Here is a 21,665-nt window from a genome sequence, read left to right on the forward strand (position 1 = left end):
ATGGCTCAGCAGTTAAGAGCACTGTCTGCTCTTCCAGAGGTTCTGAGTTCAATTTCCAGCAACCACATGGTGGCTCATGACCATCTACACTGGGATCTGATGCCCTTTTCTGGCCTGCAGGTGCACATGGATAGAGCACTCATATACATAAAAAAATAATCATTTAAAAATGAGAGAAAGAGAACAGTGTAACAAGCAAACTTACTTGCCTTGGCTTTTCTATGTAATAAGCATCTATGACCCTAGCTAACACACAGCTATATTATTAGATCATGTACTTGATTTAGATACTCTTCTCCTGCTGTGAAAAGGCACCATGACCAAGGCAGCTCAGAGAAGAAAGCATGTAATGGAGGCTTTTTACAGTTCAGAGGTTGAGCCCGTGACCATTTTACTGGATAGTTTCATGTCAACACAGCTAAAGTCGTCTGAGAGGAGGTAAATAATTGGTGATTGCTGGGGAGGGCCCAGCCCATTTGGGGGTGTCGTGCCTGGGCTGGTGGTTCTGGGGTCTATAAGAAAGCAGGCTGAGCCAGCCACGAGGGAGAAGTCAGTAAGCAGCATCCTCCGTGGCCTCTGCACCAGCTCCTGCCTCAGGATTCCAGCCCTGCTAGAGTTCCTGCCCTGACTTCCTTTGATGATGAACAGTGATGTGGAAGTGTAAGCCAAATAAACCCTTTCCTCGCCAACTTTCTCTTTGATCGTGGTGTTTCATTAGAAACAATAGAAACACTAAAACAACCCTCATGGCATGGAGCATAGCTGCAGTCGGGTAGGCATGATGCTGGAGCAGTAGCTGAGAGCACACGGGGCGTAGGCAGGGGGGGTGGGCAGGGGGGGGATGGGCAAGGGGAGGCGGTGGGGGGTGGCGAGGGGTGGGTGGCGGTGTGGAATGTGGCCTTTTGAAACCTTAAAGCCCACCCATGGTAACACATCTCCTGGGGAGTGGGGGAGAAGGAGACCACACCTCCAAATCTTTTTTTTTTAAAGGTTTATTTATTTCTATGTATACAGTGTTTTGCCTGCATGTTCACCTGCAGGCCAGGAGAGGGCACCAGATCTCATTATAGATGGTTGTGAGCCACCATGTGGCTGCTGGGAATTGAACTCAGGACCTTTGGAAGAGCAGCCAGTGCTCTTAACCTCTGAGCCATCTCTCCAGCTCCTCACCTCCAAATCTTTTCCCAATAGTTCCACCAACTAGGGACCAAACTTTCAATTATATGAGCATATAGGAGCCCAACTTTATTCAAACTACAGTACTTTTCCATGCCCTGTCAAAGAATAATGCGTATGTGTTTTAATAATAATTTGCTGGATACAGAAAAAAATAGATGTAGAAAAATTTATAAATGAATATTCATCATAATTGCATTCAGATATTACTTGATAAACAATGGTGTTTTAAGTAATTTTTCATTTCTGAGTCAGTAGGAATCAATTGGTGACAGTGACTTAATATCTTGTAAAACTCTGTTAAAGATTTTGGTAAAGTATTTCTTATTCCTTCCCCCATGTGATGCTTTCTATGATGTTCAATAAATACAAAGCATGGGGCTGGAAAGATGGCTCAGTGGTTAAGAGCACTTGACTGCTCTTCCAAAGATTCTGAGTTCAATTCCCAGCAACCACATGGTGGCTCACAACCATCTGCAGTGGGATCTGATTGCGTCTTCTGGTGTGCATGAAGACAGAACACTCATACATAAAATGCAAGAATAAATAAATATTAAAAAATAAATAAATAAATAAATACAAAGCCAGGCATGGTGGCACACGCCTTTAATGCCAGCACTTGAGAGGCAGAGGCAGGCAATCACTGTCTTATATTAGTAATACCAACAAAAACCTTCAACATAATATTGTATGAAAGAATAGGACCCCTTGTCAACTCGTAATTCATACTAGTGACAGGAATTAAAACACTACTTTTCTCATTCTAACCAGAACTATGTTCTGTGGTCTTCACTTTGTATGGAGTGGTAGTGGACAGAAAAGAGTGGCGTTGCTCTGACCTCTTCTGGCCAAAGGTCAGATCTGACCTGAAGTAACGAGGATGTGCATCACCAGGTATGGGGCGCCGCCTTGTGGAAGAAAGATTTTAGTGCATCTGATCTGTGCCTTGTCCAATGCCTTGGTTTGCAGCTACTTGATGACTTGAGTCATCCTCACCACAAGCACCTCTTCTCTCTCAAAAAGAACCCAACCTTGAAGCCGGGCACACGCCTTTAATCCTAGCACTGGGGAGGCAGAGGCAGGCAAATTGATATGAGTTCAAGGCCAGCCTGGTCTACAAAGCGAGTCTAGGACAGCCAAGGCTACACAGAGAAACCCTGTCTCTAAAAAACAACCACCAACAACAAAAAAACAAAAAAAAACCCAACCTTAGTCATAAAGGAAAGGCACAGAACTGGAGAGAAGGCTCAGAGGTTGGGAACATCGCCTGCTCTCCCAGAAGTCCCGAGTTAAATTCCAAGCAACCACATGGTGGCTCACAACCATCCACAATGTGATCTAATGTCTTTACTGGTGGGCAGTATTCATGCAGACATAGCCCTGCATACACAGTAAGATAAATCTAAAAACAAAAAAACAAACTAACAAAAAAACCAAAAAACAAAAAACTGAAAAGTCACAATTGATCTCCATTGAGATTCATGCTCCTATAATTAATTATATTGTATAATGAGCCAATTCTTAATTGTTTGTGGACACCAGGAAGAAACTGCCACAGGGCCAGGCACGGTGGCATGTGCCTGTGATCTCACCACTTTGGAGGCAGAGACAGGCAGATCTATGAGGCCAGCCAGGTCTGAAAAAGAAAAAAAATAAAAATAAAAAAGAAGAGGAAGAAGAAGAAGAAGAAGAAGAAGAAGAAGAAGAAGAAGAAGAAGGGAAAGAAAGAAAGAAAGAAAGAAAGAAAGAAAGAAAGAAAGAAAGAAAGATAGAAAGAAAGAAAGAAAGAAAGAAAGAAAGAAAGAAAGAGTCTGCCAAGGCGGTAGCTCACTATTAGTCCAACTGAGGGCAGGGGTAGATATCAGGGTGAGCATCCTGCTCTACGTAAATAGCTCCAGGCTAAATATAAATAGAAAGAAAGCTTCTGTTCCAAAATGTCAGTAACTGACCACCAAAATAAACACGTCTTTGCAGATGTATGTCCCTTACTTTTTACATAAATCTTTTTAGTATAAAAAATTGAAAATAACATGAGATGTAACTGTAACAAATACATTTACCATTTGTGTAAAAATGTTTTTTGAAAGGGGTGTTGGACAATATCTGATGCCTTTACACAGTATATATAAAGGCTTTCCCTTTATATATTTTGATATTAGCCTTTTTTTTTCTTTTTTTTTTTACTTTATTAATTTATTCTTGTTACATCTCAATGGTTATCCCATCCCTTGTATCCTCCCATTCTTCCCTCCCTCCCATTTTCCCCTTATTCCCCTCCCCTATGACTGTTCCTGAGGGGGATTACCTCCCCCTGTATATGTTCATAGGGTATCAAGTCTCTTCTTGGTAACCTGCTGTCCTTCCTCTGAGTGCCACCAGGTCTCCCCCTCCAGGGGACATGGTCAAAGGTGAGGCACCAGAGTATGTGAGAAAGTAATATCCCACTCTCCACTCTACTGTGGGGAGTGTTCTGTCCATTGGCTAGATCTGGGTAGGGGCTTAAGGTTTACCGCCTGTATTGTCCTTGGCTGGTGCCTTAGTTTGAGCGGGACCCCTGGGCCCAAATCTGCCTATCATAATGTTCTACTTGTAGGCTTCTAGGACCCTCTGGGTCCTTCTACTTTGCCATTCTCCCATGCTTCTCTCATCTAGAGTCCCACTAGAATGTCCTCCCCTCTGTCTCAGTTTCCTGGTAAGTGAAGGCTTTCATGGGACATGCCCCTTGGGCTAATATGCAGATATAAGTGAGTATATACCATTTGAGTCTTTCTGCTTCTGGGTTAACTCACTCATTATGATCATTTCTAGCTCAATCCATTTATCCACAAATTTTGGGAATTCCTTGTTTTTAATAGCTGAATAGTATTCCATAGTGTATATGTACCATAGTTTCTTTATCCATTCTTCTACTGATGGACACTTAGGCTGTTTCCATGTTCTGGTTATTATGAATAAGGCTGCTATGAACATGGTTGAGCAAATTTTCTTGTTGTGTGCTGCAGCATCTTCTGAGTATTTTCCAAGGAGTGGAATAGCTGGGTCTTGAGGAAGCCCTATTCCCATTTTTCTGAGATAGCACCAGATAGATTTCCAAAGTGGTTGCACTAGTTTGCATTCCCACCAGCAATGAAGGAGTGTTCCTCTCTCCCCACATCCTCGCCAGTATGTGGTGTCACTTGAATTTTTGATCTTAGCCATTCTGATGGGTGTGCCTTTTTTTTTTTTTCAAGACAGGGTTTCTCTATATTATCTTGACTGTCCCGGACTCACTTTGTAGACCAGGCTGGCCTTGAACTCACTGCGATCCACCTGCCTCTGCCTTGGAGTTCTGGGATTAAAGGTGTGTGCCACCATGCCTGGCAATTTTCTTATCTTACATTGTACTCAATTCCTTTGTCCATTTCATCACATTTCCATACCATCCACCATTTTCCTTGTGCTTATCTTCATGACATTGTGTTTTGAATGTTGGATATTATTTAAATTGCTCTTTTTAGGGAATACAGTTATGGTTGTGATTGGTGCTTAGTACTTTTTTTTTTTTTTTTTGGTAAATAATTTGTTTTGTGAATGAGACCAAAAGAAATTGGAATTAGGGCGTTGGATGCCTTTTGCCCTGCATATTTTAGCCTAGGAGGCTTGTGAATACCATGTGGTTGCTGGGAATTGAACTCAGGACCTTTATGAAGAATAGACATATGCTCTTAACCTCTGAGCCACCTCTCCAGCTCTAGCCTAGGAGGCTTGTATTCCCAGCTAACAAGTTAGGCTGCCTATCTTTTATGTGAAGGGTTCAGAATTCACTATAGGGCCCAGTTATTGGGGTGCAGCATCTTACTAGACCCAGTTCTGGTCTAGGCTGGCAGCAAGAATGCTGGGAGGCTTGCAGAGCAGAGCCATGGCAGCCTGACAGTAAGGAGAGAGAAAACTGTTTTTATGATCCCAAGTGTGGGATCGGAACAGTCTTGTGAGAGAACAGGTGAGGTTAATCCACTAGAAGACCAACCACCTCCTGCGTGAGCTTCATTATTTCCAGCTGAAAAGATCCCGTGAACGGACTCTGGGAGGAGATCTATAAATGAGCCCAGAACTGGAGGCGGGGCCTTTGGAGACTACAGATAGTTTTGCCTGTTGCTCGCTCGAGGGAAGGCTTCGGGGCTCCAGCTCCTGCTGAGGTTCCGGGTTCTTGTTACTCCAGGTTCCAGCAGAAGAAATCCTGCTGACGCCAGGAGAACCGTTCCTCAGAACTGATATCCTTAAGGTTTTGTTATGGTCTTTAATCCTCTTTTCCTATTGTTTTGGTTAGTCGGGTTATAAGTGATGTAGGTTCGGTTAATAAGTTGTAATAAAATATATTGGTTAAGAGAACTGAGCCTACAGAGCTGTGTGGCCTGCAACTTGAGAAGGAGTGGGAGGGACCAGTCTCTGCAGGGCAGGGACACTAAAAACCAGGAGAGTGACTAGGAAGAGAAAAAGTCAGAGTGGCCCTTGAAAAGGTTTAGGGGAACCATGTGCCTGGAACTGAGGGATAGTGGGCGGGTCTTTATGAATATGCACCATTTCCTTCTGTGGATGGGGGTCATGTGGGGGCAGGTTGTTTATAGAAACCCAACAACCCTCCATAGATGCAGTTTCCTGGCTGCTGGCAGGGACAGTCACCAGTCAGCAGCACAGCGCTGGGAACAGCAGCCCAGCAGAGCAGCGGCGGCCCTGGATCCTCCCAAGTCAGAGCGTGATTTCCTCAGCTGCTCTTTCTTTCTTTCTTTTTTCTTTTCTTTTCTTTCTTTCTTTCTTTCTTTCTTTTTTTTTTTTTTTTTTTTTTTTGAGACAGGATTTCTCTGTGTATCCTTGGCTGTCCTAGTCTCGCTTTGTAGATCAGGCTGGCCTTGAATCCGCCTGCCTCTGCCTCCTGCTCTTGTTTTTCCCCCCTTGCCTCGTGCGGATTAGGTCCTGACCCGAAGAGAGCGTGAGAGCACCACATTGATGCCTCCTGCTCTTAAGAACGCCACTATCACAATTATGTTGAGGATATCTTACCATTGTCGGGTAGGGGGTTTATTGTGAGCTTTTTTAAAAATTTCTTTTATGGTTGCCAGAGTAATTTTCTTTTCTTTTCTTTTTTCTTTCTTTTCTTTTCTTTCTTTCTTTTCTTTTTTTTTTTTTTTTTTTTTGGTTTTTTGAGACAGGGTTTCTCTGTATAATCTTGACTGTCCTGGACTCACTTTGTAGACCAGGCTGGCCTCAAACTCACAGCGATCCCTGTGCCTCTGCCTCCCGAGTGCTGGGATTAAAGGCGTGCACCACCACGCCCGGCTGCCAGAGTAATTTTCATAAAATCATCTCATGGAGCACTTGCAGAATGTGTATTTGCACACCGAGTTCACTGCTACAGCAGTTACAAATCTCCTTGACTTCAAATTCACCCATGCTTTCTTAACCCCACTGTTCCTCTGTTTGCCTATTCAAGAGCGTGTCCTTTGTCCCAGGGAATAGGCATCCACAGAAAGCTTTGCACATGTTGGTCATATGTGGAACCAGTGCAGATTTGATTGAATCAGAGAATATATTTTATAAAGCACCATAGTTATGGATGGAAACATTAACATCTTAGATGTGAGTACAGTATTCATAAATGTGTCTTCAATGCTTAGTTATTAATGTTATACCTTGGGTCTGATGAAAACTGAAGATCTGACTGCTCCAGGGTATGGTTGAGGTTTATTCTATGTTGTGTTCATCCTGAGATTCCCGGGAGAAAAATCAATTTCACCACTTGAGCAGGAACTATTATAAATAGTAAATATTGACCAAGAAATGGACTTTGGTCAAGAGCTACAGGGGCTTATGAATACAAACCTATATGCCACCATACTTTCCCATGTGGCCTTGTTATTTTTGAAGAACTACAACTCCCAGCATTCCAGGGAGCTAATCTGGTTCTTGGGCAGGTGGTATTTGCAGATCAATTTTGGGCTTTACAGTATGAGGGAGAAAACAGCCAGATGTATCTAGAAGGGTCCAGACTGAACCAGCTCATGAGAAGACTGAGAGGGGAGGAGATGGGGGACAGAAAGAGAAGGGAGGAGAGACTAGGGTTTAGAGAGGAACCAGGCAGCAAGAAATCACCTCTCCAAAAATGTCTCCTTTAATATGTTAATCTCAGGTAGCCCTGTGTCCTTAGTCTCTTTGAGAGCCCAGCCCACTATGCATGCTGTGAGATCATGACATCAGGCCACACTGTTATTATAGATAGAAAACTCACTATATATTACAACAAAATTAGAATTCACCTTTTGGGTGATTATGATTGCTGACTTAAATCAGAAAAATGTCTCCTTGGTTCAAGGAAATCACTTTACCTGTGTACATGTGGCCAAACTCTTGTTTTTAAATTCACGGCTTGTTAACACTGAGTTTTTTCACTGTAGACTTCTTGCAGGAGTGGGAATGCCTTGACCCTGGCCTCAGAGCTTTTTTTCCGAGACCTCCTGTTATAGAAGCACAGCAGTCTGGATTCTGTGGGTCAGAACCCAGTTTTCTTGCAGTCTTCCTTCCCCAGGCTACCTGAGAAAATGGCTCTGCATGTGTGTAAACTGTGTGTGAATGAATCTCACATCTCATAGACTAAATGAAATCCTCATTGAAGAAGAGACATTTTTATGATACTTTCTCTTTCCTTCATGGTCATCCTTTTGGCAGGTGTTAGCATCTTTCAGTTTTGTTCCATGAAAGTGCTTTGCACCTCTTTCCCATGGGCAGGTCTCCCACTGCTCAGCCAGATCTGCTCACCTGAGAATGACAACTAAGAGCCCTAGATAGTGAGGACAGAGGTTGTAGCAAAGGACCCAGGTATGTTAGACAGATTGAGCATGGTGTGGGTGGCTCTGAAGTGACAATAGAAGCAGGACATGAAATTGATTCTGCAAGATTCTATTTCATTAATGATTCTGAAAATTTTCACTGAGAATAATGTTAGATGTGGTAAAATGAATTTCCCATTATAGGCAGTTCATTAAGCATTCAGTAGTTGCCTGTATTTGATTAGTTTCAAGTCTCTGAAATAACTGTTGCCCATTGACAGCAAAGTCTCTGGGGCTGGAGAGATGGCTCAGTGGTTAAGCACACTGTCTGCTCTCCCAGAGGTCATGAGTTCAATTCCCAGCAACCATTTGGTGCCTCACAACCATCTTTAATGTGATCTGATGTCCTCCTCTGCCTGAAGATGTACATGCAGGCAGAGCACTGTATACATAATAATAAATAAACAAATCTTAAAAAAAAAAAAAAGAAAGAAAGAAAGAAAAGAAAACAAAGTCTCTGACCCAGACTGAAAGCGGCACCTGGTCTTGGGTGTGAACTGAGTGATTTGTGTATGTAGCAAATGTCATAGTGGATTCCTTTTTATGGCCTGTGACCTTCCTTATCATTTGCTTTGGTCAGGTTCCAAGTGTAATCTATGTATTTTCCATGTATTCACTGATGCACTGTGTTGAGTTAGTCCTGGTTAGAGTGGAATTATTCCAGTGTCCTTTTTCACACTGTTGCTTTAGCTTTGTGTCTGTTTTATTCTGAGGTTTGTTCCTTCTGTCCTCATACCTTGAGAGGTTTTATACTGAGAAAATGTCATATTTTACTATAGGGCTTTAATGTATCTATTGACATAGCCATTTTCCTTCTCTCACTGAGTCTACATATTTGTGTCTTATATAGATTCATCTGTAGGTGTTGAAACAGCCTCGCACTCTTGGTGTGAACTCAAAATTTCCATTTCTGTGTTATTTAGAGATGATGTCTGTGTCTGTGTAGATTCTGGCAACTGCTCTATGATTTTTTTATTTTTTGCATATATTTATTTGGGCTCACCTGCTTTGTGCTTTGAGGTAAAAGCCAGCTTTGCATGAGGACTTTCTATTGTTCCTTTGTGTGTGTGTGTGTGTGTGTGTTTTATGCAGTGCTCTCCTTTTGGCGTTAGTATAATGTTTGGATGGAAAGGAGAATTCCGTGTTAATCTGTCCAGTCCTCAGACACTGTTGGCGGAAACTCTTACTGCTTCAGTCTCAGCAGCTGCTTGCTGTGTGTTGTAGTTGTATCATGTAGGAGGCTGATTTAGTCACTTGTTTCTAGGAACTCATCATGTCTTCTTCAGTTGTGGTTTATGTGTGTATGACTTTCCACAGCACTGCACAAGGTAGCACTGAAGTCCTTGTCAAATCTTGCAGCATCCCCATGTTATCTCTACTTCTAATACATATAAATTCACTTTTCCAGTTTGAATTAGGTGAACGATGCTTTGCTAGTACTTTAGTTTCTGCACCAAACAGTTCTGTTATGTTGAATCATTGTGATTGTCTTTCCTGAGCTGTCACTCCTCGTATGCTCTAAGAAAGCGTCCTTGGAGCTCCATCATGTCTGACTCACTGTTCATTGATTTAAGAGTCCACAGTAGCAGCCGGGCACAGTGGCGCACGCCTATAATCCCAGCACTCGGGAGACAGAGGCAGGTGGATCGCTGTGAGTTCGAGGCCAGCCTGGTCTACAAAACAGGTCCAGGACAGTCAAGGCTACACAGAGAAACCCTGTCTCGAAAAACAAAAACAAAAACAACAACAACAACAACAAAAAAAAAAGAGTCCACGGTAGCTACTTAAGGGACCATTACAGGGCAGGAGATGTGACTCAGCAGTCAAGGGCAGTGGTTGTTCTTGCAGTTTCCAGGTTCAGTTTCCAGTGTCTGCCTGGGAACTTGACATCTTTCCAGAACTCAAGCTCCCTAGGGTCTGTTACTCTCTTGATCTCTTTCAGTTGTCTTATTGCTCTAGCTAGAACTTCAAATAAAACATTGAATAGATGTGGGGGGAATGGACAGCCTTGTGTTGTCCCTGATTTTAGTGGAATTGTTTTGAGTTTCTCTCCATTTAATTTGATGTTGGCTACAGGCTTGCTGCAGATTCCCTTTATTATGTTTGGGTATGTGTTGGAGTTGGGTCTGGTGTATTCTGATGCTAATTACTGCTTGCCGGCTTGTATCTAACCTGTTTGACCAATAAAAGGCCATCACCCCTGGGCAGGGCAAATGGGATGGGCGTGGCTAAGGTTCCCGGGCTTTGGGAGACACAGAAAATCTTGGGAGGAGAGGAGAGGCTGAAGAAAGCTGCGCCGTGGATTGGATGAAGGAGAAAGATATGGTCAGCATGATGCAGATTTGGTCCAGATGATGAAAATCCAGCCTCAGGATGCCCTGAACTCGTGTCCCAGATCTCCATCTTTATCATAGAACATGGAGCCGGGCACATGAATAGAAAGGGAGGCCAGGGCTCCAGACTGCACCAAAGACTGCTCAGTGTCCTGTCTCAGGTGCTGCTGCTGCTCCCCAATTCTTTGTATTCTTCTCTTTGGTATCTATTTACTTGATTTTGAGTGTGTTATGAGTTCCTTTAGTGTTTGTTACTTTGTGAACTCTCTGTGGAGAAGCAGTGTTACTTGTCTCTTGATCCTAAATGTTTGCCTCTCATTTCTTGGCAAGTCTGTGTTCTCCAGTTGAGTGATTGATGTGGTTAACATATTGATTTGGGGTTTTTCAAACTTTCTCATATATTAACTTCTCTGTGTCCTAATTAACTTCAGCTTTCAACATTTCAGCCCCCTCAGCCACGTGAGGGAGCTTCAATTGACAGCATGCTCTCATCATAATGTTTGCTATGTCTGTGAGAGATTGTGTGACTGACAATTTATCTGAGAAGGCTCTTCCAGTGAGGAATATCCCTAAGCAAATGGGCCTGGGGCAGCCGAACGTGACATGGTGACCTTGCAAGAGAGCAAGCCACAAACAATGTTTGTCCATGGTGTTTGCCTTGACTTTCTAGCTTGACTTTCTATCCTGAGCTCTCAAAATGATGGAATGTGATCTGACAGAACCGTCCCAAACTCCCACTTACTACCTGAGATGCTTTTGATTAGAGGATAGAGCAAGTTAAAACAAAAAATGGTACTCAAAAAATGATTTTGCTCTTGGGAAGTTCTCTTTGGGAGGAATGTGGAAAATATCAGAAATTGAGCTTAATCGGCTGTTCTTGTAGGACCTGGAAGGTCAGAGTGTTTTGAGTAGTGCAGAAAGAGGAAGTTAAGGTCATAGGGATTCAGCAGAAAATAGACCCTGGGAAAAATTTAGCTAGAGGACATTTGTGTGATATTTCCCAAAATGTTTCTTATTCTGCTCATGCCCTGAGACAGAATTGAAAATCAGTGGGCTGATTCTTAGATGGAATATTGAACCTTTTGAATGGTTAAAACCTGTGACTCACTCAGGACTACATTAAAAAAAAGTGAAACGTGGGCCAGAAGTAAACACAAAGTCTGCGGTTTGTGGAGAAAAACAGCACTAGGCAGTTTCAGATGGCAGTCAGATGCTGAAACAGGCAGGACTTTTCAAGGAGAAAAGAAAGAGGGCCCTTGATCTGGATTGGAAGCCTAACAAGGTGCCTTAAGGACAGTACTTCCTCCTGCTCAGCCTTAAATTAATCGAAAGAGTATGCAAAGTGAGTCTTAACCCAGGAAGAAACTTCATATAAAACCTGCTGCTACTGTGGTCCACGTGTGGCAGGGTCCATCCCAACATAGAAGCCAATCTGACAGGATGGCCTTATTGTGCTGCTTCTGGAAACAAGAAAGATGCAAGATTCAAAGAATCTTCCTCTGTGGTTTCAGTTCAGCAAATGTGCCAGCTGTTTATGTTTGGCAGCTTCATAGTCCCAGTGAGGAGAGTGTGAGAGTTCATTGCATTGAAGCTGTGAGGATGAAGCCTGAGTTGCATTTTGAGACCACAAACAAGATGTTGAGACGCCTAAGCCATTGAGAAATCTGCATGGAGAGACGCAGATAGGGAGAGGAAGTAGCCAAACTGAGGGATGCATGAAAAGGTACAGGAGTAGGGCATCTAAGCCCTTTGACATGAAGATCCATGTGTGTGAGACAGAGAGGCATGGTTTGGTGTTTGCCCTGCTGAGTTTCTTGCCTTGGGCTAATCTCCCCTCACTGTGTACACATTCCTGTTTACTGGAATGAGAAGGACTATTCTGTGCCATTGTGTGTTGGAAAGATAGAACTTTTGTAATGATTTTATAAGATATGTGAATCAAGAGGTTGTTGTAATCGTCAGAAGCGACTTTGGGCATTTGCACAGTGTAGAGGCTGTTTGCTTTGGGCATTTGCACAGTGTAGAGGCTGTTGCTTTGGGCATTTGAACAGTGAACACGCTGTTGCTTTGGGCATTTGCACAGTGTACAGACTGTTGCTTTGGGCATTTGCACAGTGTACAGGCTGTTGCTTTTGGCATTTGCACAGTGTAGAGGCTGTTGCTTTGGGCATTTGGACAGTGTAGAGGCTGTTGCTTTTGGCATTTGCATAGTGTAGAGGCTGTTGCTTGGGGCATTTGCACAGTGTAGAGGCTGTTGCTTTGGGCATTTGGACAGTGTACAGGCTGTTGCTTGGGGCATTTGGACAGTGTAGAGGCTGTTGCTTGGGGCATTTGGACAGTGTAGAGGCTGTTGCTTGGGGCATTTGGACAGTGAACAGGCTGTTGGGTTGGGCATTTGGACAGTGTAGAGGCTGTTGCTTTGGGCACTTGCACAGAGTACAGGCTGTTGCAGATTATTAGGATCATTACCGTTATACTAAATGCATTTGCATCACAGGATGACCATAAACCTATAGTAACCAGGGTGAGAATGCAGTTGTTTCTAGCTTCTAGCAAGCCACTGTTGAACACCTAAGTCAGCCACTAAGCTTAAAAGCAGACTAAGGTTTTTCTTTTACAACCTCCTGTTGTTTACAGCAGGAAACTGTCACAGCCACCTGCTGTTAAACAATAGACTCCTTAGCTAAGGAGTGTCTTTGGCAGCAGAAGAGCCAGAAAAACCAACTAGCTCAATTGATAAAGCATCAGATGGTTCTTTGGAATTCACCAACACTGTGTCCTGTGCAAATACTAACATGTGTGTCAAGGCTGGCATTTGATGGAGATGAACCTCATTATTCAGTTTCCTTCTAAAATGACTTGGTGGTTACAGTAGAACTTTTGTGTCTGGAAATGAGTAGAGGAAACCAGAGTTACATGACTATGTTGTCAATGGCGCAGACATGTACAGTGATGTCAGTGTCCTGCTTTCTGTGTACACATGTACAGCATACTTTAGGATGCAGTGACTTATGATGATGAGCATGTGATCTTCACTCGGGAAGAGTGGGCTTTGCTTGATCCTTCCCAGAAGAGTCTTTACAAGGATGTGATGCTAGAGACCTACACGAACAAAGCTGCTGTAGGTAGGACTGGATTATCTCTTGCTTTTTAAAGTCAGGGGACAAATGTTTCTCTGTTACTGATGTTCTTCTGCAATTTCAGTTGAGAATGAGGGAGAATGAGGTGAATAAATCAGGCATGATTCTTAGAGACTCTGGATATAATAACTTCAATATTCATAATTTCCAATAATATATAATATATTTTCTGGTACTATATTTTAAGCTACAATTTGGGAGACCATAATATTGAAGAACGTTGTCAAGGTCTAGAAGACATGGAGGATCATTTTCATGTGCAAGCTGATACATGTCTTGCAGAAGAAATTTTAATGTGCCCTGCAAGTTTTAAAGAAAAGCAACAGTGCTAAAAAACTGAACCCCCTCTTTGTCCTGTCTCTGTGGGTCAGGGGGACCTAGGGGAGGGTGGCAGGTTGCAGCAACCCCCCCTGTAAACCAGCGGTGGGAGTGGTTTGAGCCCCAGAAATGGTTGGGAGCCCGGATCTTTCCCTGGACAGCTAGACAATTGGAGCTGGGAAGGGGCCAGTTAAGGGTTGGGGGCCTTTGGGGAGAGGTGGGGGTGGGGAGCTGAGACTGGTACCGGGACTGAGTGGTATCTGGGCAGAAGCTGAGCATCCTATGCCCAAGTAGCGCCTCCCCCCGTTGGCCTTGAGTGGCTGAGTGACTGAGACCCCCAGAGCAGGACCTTCCCTTGGAAGGGCCTTGCAGCATCCGGTGGGAGGGCCTGGCCCCCGGTGCTCCCGACCTCCACTCGCTGTTGTTCCGCCCTCCGCTGGAGGGAGGGGCCGAGCGCCCTCAGGAGGCGTGGACCTAGGCATTCCGAGCGTTTCCCGCCCTGCGCCGCCTCTGGTCATCGACCCGCGAGGAGATGGCTCCCGGGACACGTGAGAGTCTTCGGTCGTGTTGACACCCCCAATGCCGTCGCGTAGCCAGGGCCCTGGGGCTGGAGGGCACCAACGCGGAACCCGCTGCCGCCGCTGCCAGGCCTGTGTGCGAACTGAGTGCGGGGACTGCCATTTCTGAGGAGACATTAAGAAGCTGTGGGCGTCGGCGGGGCGGGCGCATGAATCAGTCCTGCCTGCTTTGGCAGTGCGCTGCACCCATGCTCCCACACACAGCTGTGTGCGTGTGCAAACTGAGTGCGGGGACTGCCATTTCTGAAGAGACCTGAAGAAACTGGGGGCGTCGGTGGGGCAGGCGCATGAATCAGTCCTGTCTGCTTCGGCAGTGCACTGCGCCCGTGCTGTGTGCCTTCTGTGTGGGGAAGCTGGGAAGGAGGAAGGTGGATGGAGAGGAAGAGAAGTTTGGTTTGAGCCTCATGGAGTGCACAGTCGGCAATGAGAGCATCCACCCTGGCTGCCTGAAGATGGGAAAGGCTCAGGGTGCTATCAATTCAGAGATCCCTAATTGCTGGGAGTGCCCCCAAGGTACCCAGGAAGGATGGACAAGGATGCAGGTGAGGGTCCAGGGCACCACAGGGTTGACAGTGGTGAGGGGTGGATGGAAGCTGACAGAGGAGCCACCTCCTCCACCTCTGCCCAGAAGAAAAGGACCCTTACCTGCTGGCCCTCCCCCTGAACATGTGTCTGGGCCCCCAAACAGAAGGAGTGGGAGGCAGGGAATGAGACCCCCTGACCCCAAGGAAAAAGGTGAAAGGAGGCCAAGAGAGGCACTTGAAGAAGGTGAGTGGAGATGCCTGCCTCCTCCGAGGAGCAGACCCAGGCAGCCCTGGCCGCCGCCCCCCCCCCGCCCCCAGGGTTCTGAATCCCAGCCAGGCATTCTCATCCTGTCACCCTGGCCTGGGCTCCCTCCCGAGAACTGGGAGAAACTCAAGCCACCTATAGCTTCTGCTGAGGGCCCGGCAGTGCCATTCCCATCACCACAGAGGGAGAAACTTGAGTGTTTCAAGCATATGTGCCAGCTGCTGGAGCGGGTGCCTGATACCTCTTCTTACTCCTAGGACTCAGACACAGACTCAGACTCCTAGGGCACATCGCTTAGTGAGGACAAAGCTCCTGGGGAGGCCTGGAATTGCCTTTGGCCAGCCTGGGGCAACTCTGGCGATAAGGAAAACCACAGGGTGGCGGTGGGCTAAATGCCCTGGCATTGGGGGACCACTGTTCTATTGGCCCCTGGGCCCTGCCCCACCACCATAGCCTCCACATTTATGTGCCCCTCCCCCAAGCCCTGAGCCTGACACTCTGCCTTTGGCTGCTGCCTTGGGCTGCATGGCTCCATGTCTTCTAGCACCTTATACCCCGAGTGCGATGTGTCTGCATGCGAGTCTGCCAGACTTGGAGCCACTGGTGCTACAACAAGCATCTGTGGCCTCGGATGGACCTAAGCCGGAGGAAGTCAATGACCCCACCCATGCTTAATGGGGTGGTTTGCCGCCAGCCATGTGCTCTGGACCTCACCTGGACAGGTATCTCCACAAAAAGCAGCTTATGGGCTTCTGACCAACTGCAAGGCTTGCAGGAGTTGGTGCTTTCTGGGTGGTCTTGGCTCTGCCCTGGGCTCCACCCCACTGCCTGCACCATGCCTCTTAAGGATGTTAAAGACTCCCAGCTTCTGGACATCTTGCCCTCATTTCACCCCCTAACGTGAGGCCAGGTTATTTTCTTCATGACTTGACACTCCTCAGTTTAATATCTTGGGATTTCTGCCCAGGGACTTGAGCCAGCCTTCCCCTTTCCCACCTGCACTGATATCTTTGGTGATCTTTGCTTCCCATCTCTTCCTTCCACCTGCTTCATTGTCCATCCCCTTGGGGGCGTGGGTCAAGAGGTACAGGGGAGGTGCTGAGCCAAAGGGATGGTGGGAGAGGAGGTGAAGGTGCAAGTCTTTAGTAGAGAGGAGTGAGGGGGCAGGATACTGGGAGCCACGGGGCTGTGGGAGGTGATGGATGGGTGCGGGGAGGGCAGAGAGCAGACCAACAAGGGTTCAGGGAACAAAGGCCACTGGGGTGGGATGGGAGTCCAAAAAGGGGAAGCCAGAGCAGCAGTTGGGGATCCAGGAGTCACATAGGGGGCTCTACAAACCAGGAAATGCCAGGACCGGTGGCTGGGAGAGGAGCAGATGTGGGGCTCGTTCCCTCTCTGTGGGGTTACCCCTCTCCCTTCCCTCTGCCCAGATTTCAGTTCTTTCCCTGACCCTGACTCCTTGAACGTCACTGAAAATGGCAGCTATCGCAAGGAGTGGGGGCCACGGGTCAACCTGCTGTTCAGCTCGTGGCCCAGGGGAGTGGTGAAGGGTAGCCCAGACCCCTGCCTAGCTTTCTACACAATACTTGAACATTCGTCTGTGCTGAACCAGGGGAGTCTCTGATCTGGGACCTGGGGGACTGTGATGTGAGGGGACCAGCTTGACCTAAACTGGGCTAATGGGCACCCCGTTTGGTCTGTCCCACCCCCCAGCTCTCTTGCATTACTGTCTCTAACAGCTCCACCACTCTGACCTGGTGGGGGATGTCAGCTTAAAGATGGGTGAGATGGGACTCCTCCAGCTTGGCTCATCCCATTCTTTCATTGTCATGGACACTTGTGTCCCATTTGCCCAGGGAACTGCCACTCCTGGTTGCCATGGAAACAGCAGCCAATGGACCCTTCCGGAAATCAGCACTAAGACTGGAAACAGTCCCTCTTAGTTGCTGTGGGAACTTAGTTAATAGACTCTTGGCACCTCCCCTCTCCCCACCCCTTTCCTTCTTCCAGTGCGGGAGTGGAGTCTCAAGAGCCTGAGGGAGGAGTTGGGTCCAGGTCCCACTCAATTTAGTCCAGGGGAACTGGATTGTACCACATGGGGGTGTGGGAGGGGAATCGATCCACACACCTCAGGTAACAGGAAGGTGGTGGGTTGTGAGTGTGGGCTGGGCAGACCAAAGGCAGATGTGGGGGGCCTGGGGTTGGAGAAAGGCTTTACCATGGGGGCGCTTGAGGGAGTGAAGAAAGCACCCCGTCAAGGGGCAAGTGTGGGACCCAGCCGGTCTGGACCCCTAAACCCCCAAGTCTGTACAATATGGTTTGCTATAAAACTCAGAATCGTCAAAACAACAAACAAAAACAAAACCTAAACCAAAAAAACAAATGAACAAAAACACCTGAAAACAACCAAAACCCCACTGCTTTAAGTCCAGTGATGAATATTATATTCTCACAAAACCACGCACCTCAGTGTCAGAAATCTGATTTGTGGTATTTTTTTTTTCCCTCCTCGATTTATTTATTATTATGTATACAGTGCTCTGCCTGCATGTACACCTGCAGGCCACAAGAGGGCGCCAGATCACACTATAGATGGTTGTGAACCACCATGTGTTTGCTGGGAATTGAACTCAGGACCTCGGGAAGAACCTCTGAGCCATCTCTCCAGCGCTGATTTGTGTTCTTAAGGCGTTCATCTAAGAACTGAAACAAGGAAACAGTGACTTAACAGATGTCACTATTTGAATCGTAGCCCGATTAGAGCTGTGCTGTAGAACTGGCAGTCGGTTTAGTTTTACACCACTTAGATATTGCGAAAGGAATACACATTGAATATGTGACAGGCATATGTCCAAAATCATCTATAAGCAAAAAGTCCACAGCATTGATAGTGTTAGACATAGACTTGTAGTAATGTTGCTAATACCAGTGAGAGGGCAGTTTATGATAATCATGAATGTTGTGGTGGAGAAGCCCTAATCTCGTACCATGTCTGTGAGGAACAAGAATCAAACTGAATACAATGTGGAGACCTGTCATTTTTTATTCTTAATGGGTGTATCCTATGTCACAATGGATACAAGCCATGTGAGCATAGGGATATTGAAAGAAGCAACATACCTATCTCCAGAACAATGAGGAGATATGTAGGAGTTCCCACTTTGATTAGACTTTATGAATGTGATACAAGTTTACAGTTAATTGGTATTCCAACATCATCGTGAACATCCAAAAACACACTACAGAAAATATGAGTACTAAGAATGTGAAAATTCTGTTTGTCCTGGTTCACTTTTCAAATGTGTTATGACTCACACTATAGAAAAATTTGTGAATGCAGTCGGTGTGGTAAAGCTCTGAGTTCTTCCAGTTCTCTTCAAATATATGAAAAGCATCATATAGAAAAATGATGCTATAAATGTGAGCCATGTAATAAATGCTCTCACTACCATAGGTATCTTCACAGACTCAACACATGAAGAAGGGGAACACCATGAACGTAAACAAAGTGATAAAACCTTAAGATCTGGTTCCTCTTTACCATTAGACCCAACTGTAAAATTCACAGGAAAATTAATTCAGTGTAATGAATGTGGGAAAGCTTTCACATGCTCTGTCTTTGCAGGCATGAAAGAAGTCACATGGGAGAGGAACACTTTGAATATACTCAACATGGTAAAGCCTTCGCACATCAGAGCCATCCTCAAAGGTAAGAAATAATTCACTGTGGAGAGATACTCTAAAGGTATTTAATATGGTGAAACCTTTGCACATCACAGTAGTTTCCAATATCATAAAAGAACACATACTGGGGAGAAACCCTATAAATTTAATGAGTATAGTAAAGGCTTCACATGTCCCAGTCATCTTCGAAGGCATGAAAAAGTTCATACTGGATAGAAACCCTGTGAGTGTATTTAATAAGGTGAAGCCTCTGCACATTTCTGCTGAAGGCCAGCTTGAACACTACAGGGTAAATTGAGGCAGGACATAGAGTTGGTGACTGATCACCCACCAGACTTTTCTCTGATGGAATCTGGCTTGATTTACTGGAGCCAGTTCTCCCTTTGGCCAGCAGCTGGGGGCCAGTATTGCTTGTCACTAGCAAAGAAGAAAAATAAAAAAGGAGGGAGTATACACACACACACACACACACACACACACACACACACACACACGGTAGATGAGGCAAGGCACGTTCCAAAAACCTTTATTTTTTCTTATAGCTTACATATCCCAACAAACAACTTCCAAGCATTATAAAGTGATTACATTCTATTTTTCTTTTAGTGAATGGCCATGTAAAAACACTATATACCCCAATATTTTTACACGAAAACCTTTTTCACATTGCAGGTGAAGAAAATAAATTATTCTCAAGAACCTACATATATTCAGACTAAGCAGCGTGTTATAGATCAACAAAGTGAAAGCAAGCAAGATAATTTTTTAGCCAGTTGCTGATTTTCACTGACAGACTGCAATTTGTGATTACAAAGAAAGGATCAATTATCTTAAAAGCAATCTTTTTATTAACATTTATTTTTATTTCAATGTGCATTGCTGTTTTGCCTGCATATATGTCTGTGTGAGGGTGTCAGATCTTGGAGTTACAGACAGTTGTGAGCTGCCATGTGGGTGCTGGGAATTGAACCAGGGTCCTCTGGAAGAGCAATCAGTGCTCTTAGCCCCTGAGCTGTGTGGTAGAACTACCAATCATTATAGTTTCATACCAATAATGAAACTATATATGAAACCAGTCATACACATATTTGAATGTGTGACAGAACACATTGAAGAAAAACCTTAAAATGTAACCAATGTCACAAACCCTTTCCACAACACAGTTACCTGCAAACACATAAATGAACACATACTGCAGAGAAAACGTGTGCAATGTGGTAAAGACTTGGTGTGTGGCAGCAGTTTTAGTCATCATGAGAAAAAAAATCATACTGCAGAGAGACCCCTAAATGTAGTCAGTGTGGTAAAGTTTTGCACTTTGTTTTCTTACAGAAGAGTAAAAACCTTAAGTGTGTAATCAACCAGTGAAAGCCCCTGCGTGTCACAGTAGTCTTCGAGGACCTGAAAGAACTCATACACAAGGGACTCGAGGGCTATAAAGGGTTTGGTAAAATCCTAGGCCAACACACTTACATTCAGTTACACAAGATTGTTCACTGAGAAGAAACATGACAAGTGTCAAAATCTATTCAAACATTGTGATGTCCCTCTTTATTTTGACTTGCAAAGTCTTCTAAAAAATATGAATTCAAATGGTTATGTATCCCTTTTAGAGTTCACAATTCTCTTCAATTATAGGTATAAAACTTTATGGATGTGTTTAATTACAATTTCTTTGCTGTGATAAATCAATGTCTAAGGCAAGCTATACAAGTTTAATTTGTTTTAAGATGGCAAAAGGGATCACCATTAAAGTGGCAATGCCACAAGTGTCACACTTGGCAGCTACAGCAGGAAGCTCAGAGCTCACATTCTCAACCTGCAGCATGAAGCACAGAGTAAATCTGGACATGGTGTGTGGATCTAAACTTTCCTATTTGTTTTTTCTAAATTTATTTGTATATACAAAGTTTTGTCTGCATGTACACCTGCACGCCAGAAGAGGGCGCCAGATCTCATCACAGATGGTTGTGAGCCACCATGTGGTTGCTGGGAATTGAACTCAGGACCTCTGGAAGAGCAGACAGTGCTCTTAACCTCTGAGTCATCTCTCCAGCCCCGGATGTAAACTTTCTTTTCTTTTCTTTTTTTTAAACAGAATTAATCCACTTTATTTTTCTTGTAAAAACCCTTATATGGTAGCCACAGCTGGAGCCTGGGTCCTCTGAACAGACACTCTGTTGTGGGTTTTCACAAGAGACTTGGTGAACACAGTTTCTTTCCAGAGATCGGGTGTCAGGTAGCTGTAGGTCTTGGAAATGGCATCAAAAGTGGCCTTGGCAAAGTTGCCCAGGGTGGCAGTACAGCTCCTGGCTGATGTGTAGCAGTCATCAATACCGGCCATCATCAGTAGCTTCTTGGGCACAGGAGCTGAGACAATGCCAGTGCCTCTGGGGGCAGGGATGAGACGCACCAAAACAGAGCCACAGCGGCCTGTCACCCACCCCCAGTGACATGCTTCCAACATCAGGGCAGCATGTCCTAAATCTTTCCAATGATATCCCCAACTGAGAAGAACTAGTTTCTCTGGCTTCAAGCACACATGCTTTCTTTCTGTTACACGAACCATTTCATGATATAGAAAAACTCTTTAAGCCTTTAGATGCCTCAGCATCTGCCAGGTGTGGTGGTGCACACCTTTGATCCCAGCACTCAGAGGCAGATCACTGTGAGATCCAGGCCAGCCTGGCTGCAAAGTGAGTCCAGGACAGACAGCGCTGTTTGACACAGAAACCCTGTCTCTATTGTGATATATTTTTTCTTTTGTTGTCTATTTTTCGATAAAAC

The 21,665-nt window shown here is 45.0% G+C and overlaps 1 long non-coding RNA gene and 1 pseudogene across 2 annotated transcripts; both read left to right on the forward strand.

The window, feature by feature from the left end:
• Positions 1–293: 293 nt before the first annotated feature.
• Positions 294–18,995, forward strand: LOC311578574. The gene is made up of 3 exons (XR_014772900.1): positions 294–438; positions 1,948–2,070; positions 18,820–18,995. It is a non-coding gene; the product is annotated as an uncharacterized lncRNA (long non-coding RNA).
• On the forward strand, positions 14,407–16,259 carry LOC311609578 (F-box/LRR-repeat protein 19-like; annotated as a pseudogene). Its single transcript has 4 exons — positions 14,407–14,492; positions 14,610–14,947; positions 15,141–15,173; positions 15,317–16,259. The product of its transcript is annotated as an F-box/LRR-repeat protein 19-like (transcript).
• Positions 18,996–21,665: the final 2,670 nt, after the last annotated feature.

This window comes from Acomys minous, assembly GCF_964271855.1.
Source record: "Acomys minous genome assembly, chromosome: 12".
Classification (NCBI taxonomy): Eukaryota; Metazoa; Chordata; class Mammalia; order Rodentia; family Muridae; genus Acomys; species Acomys minous.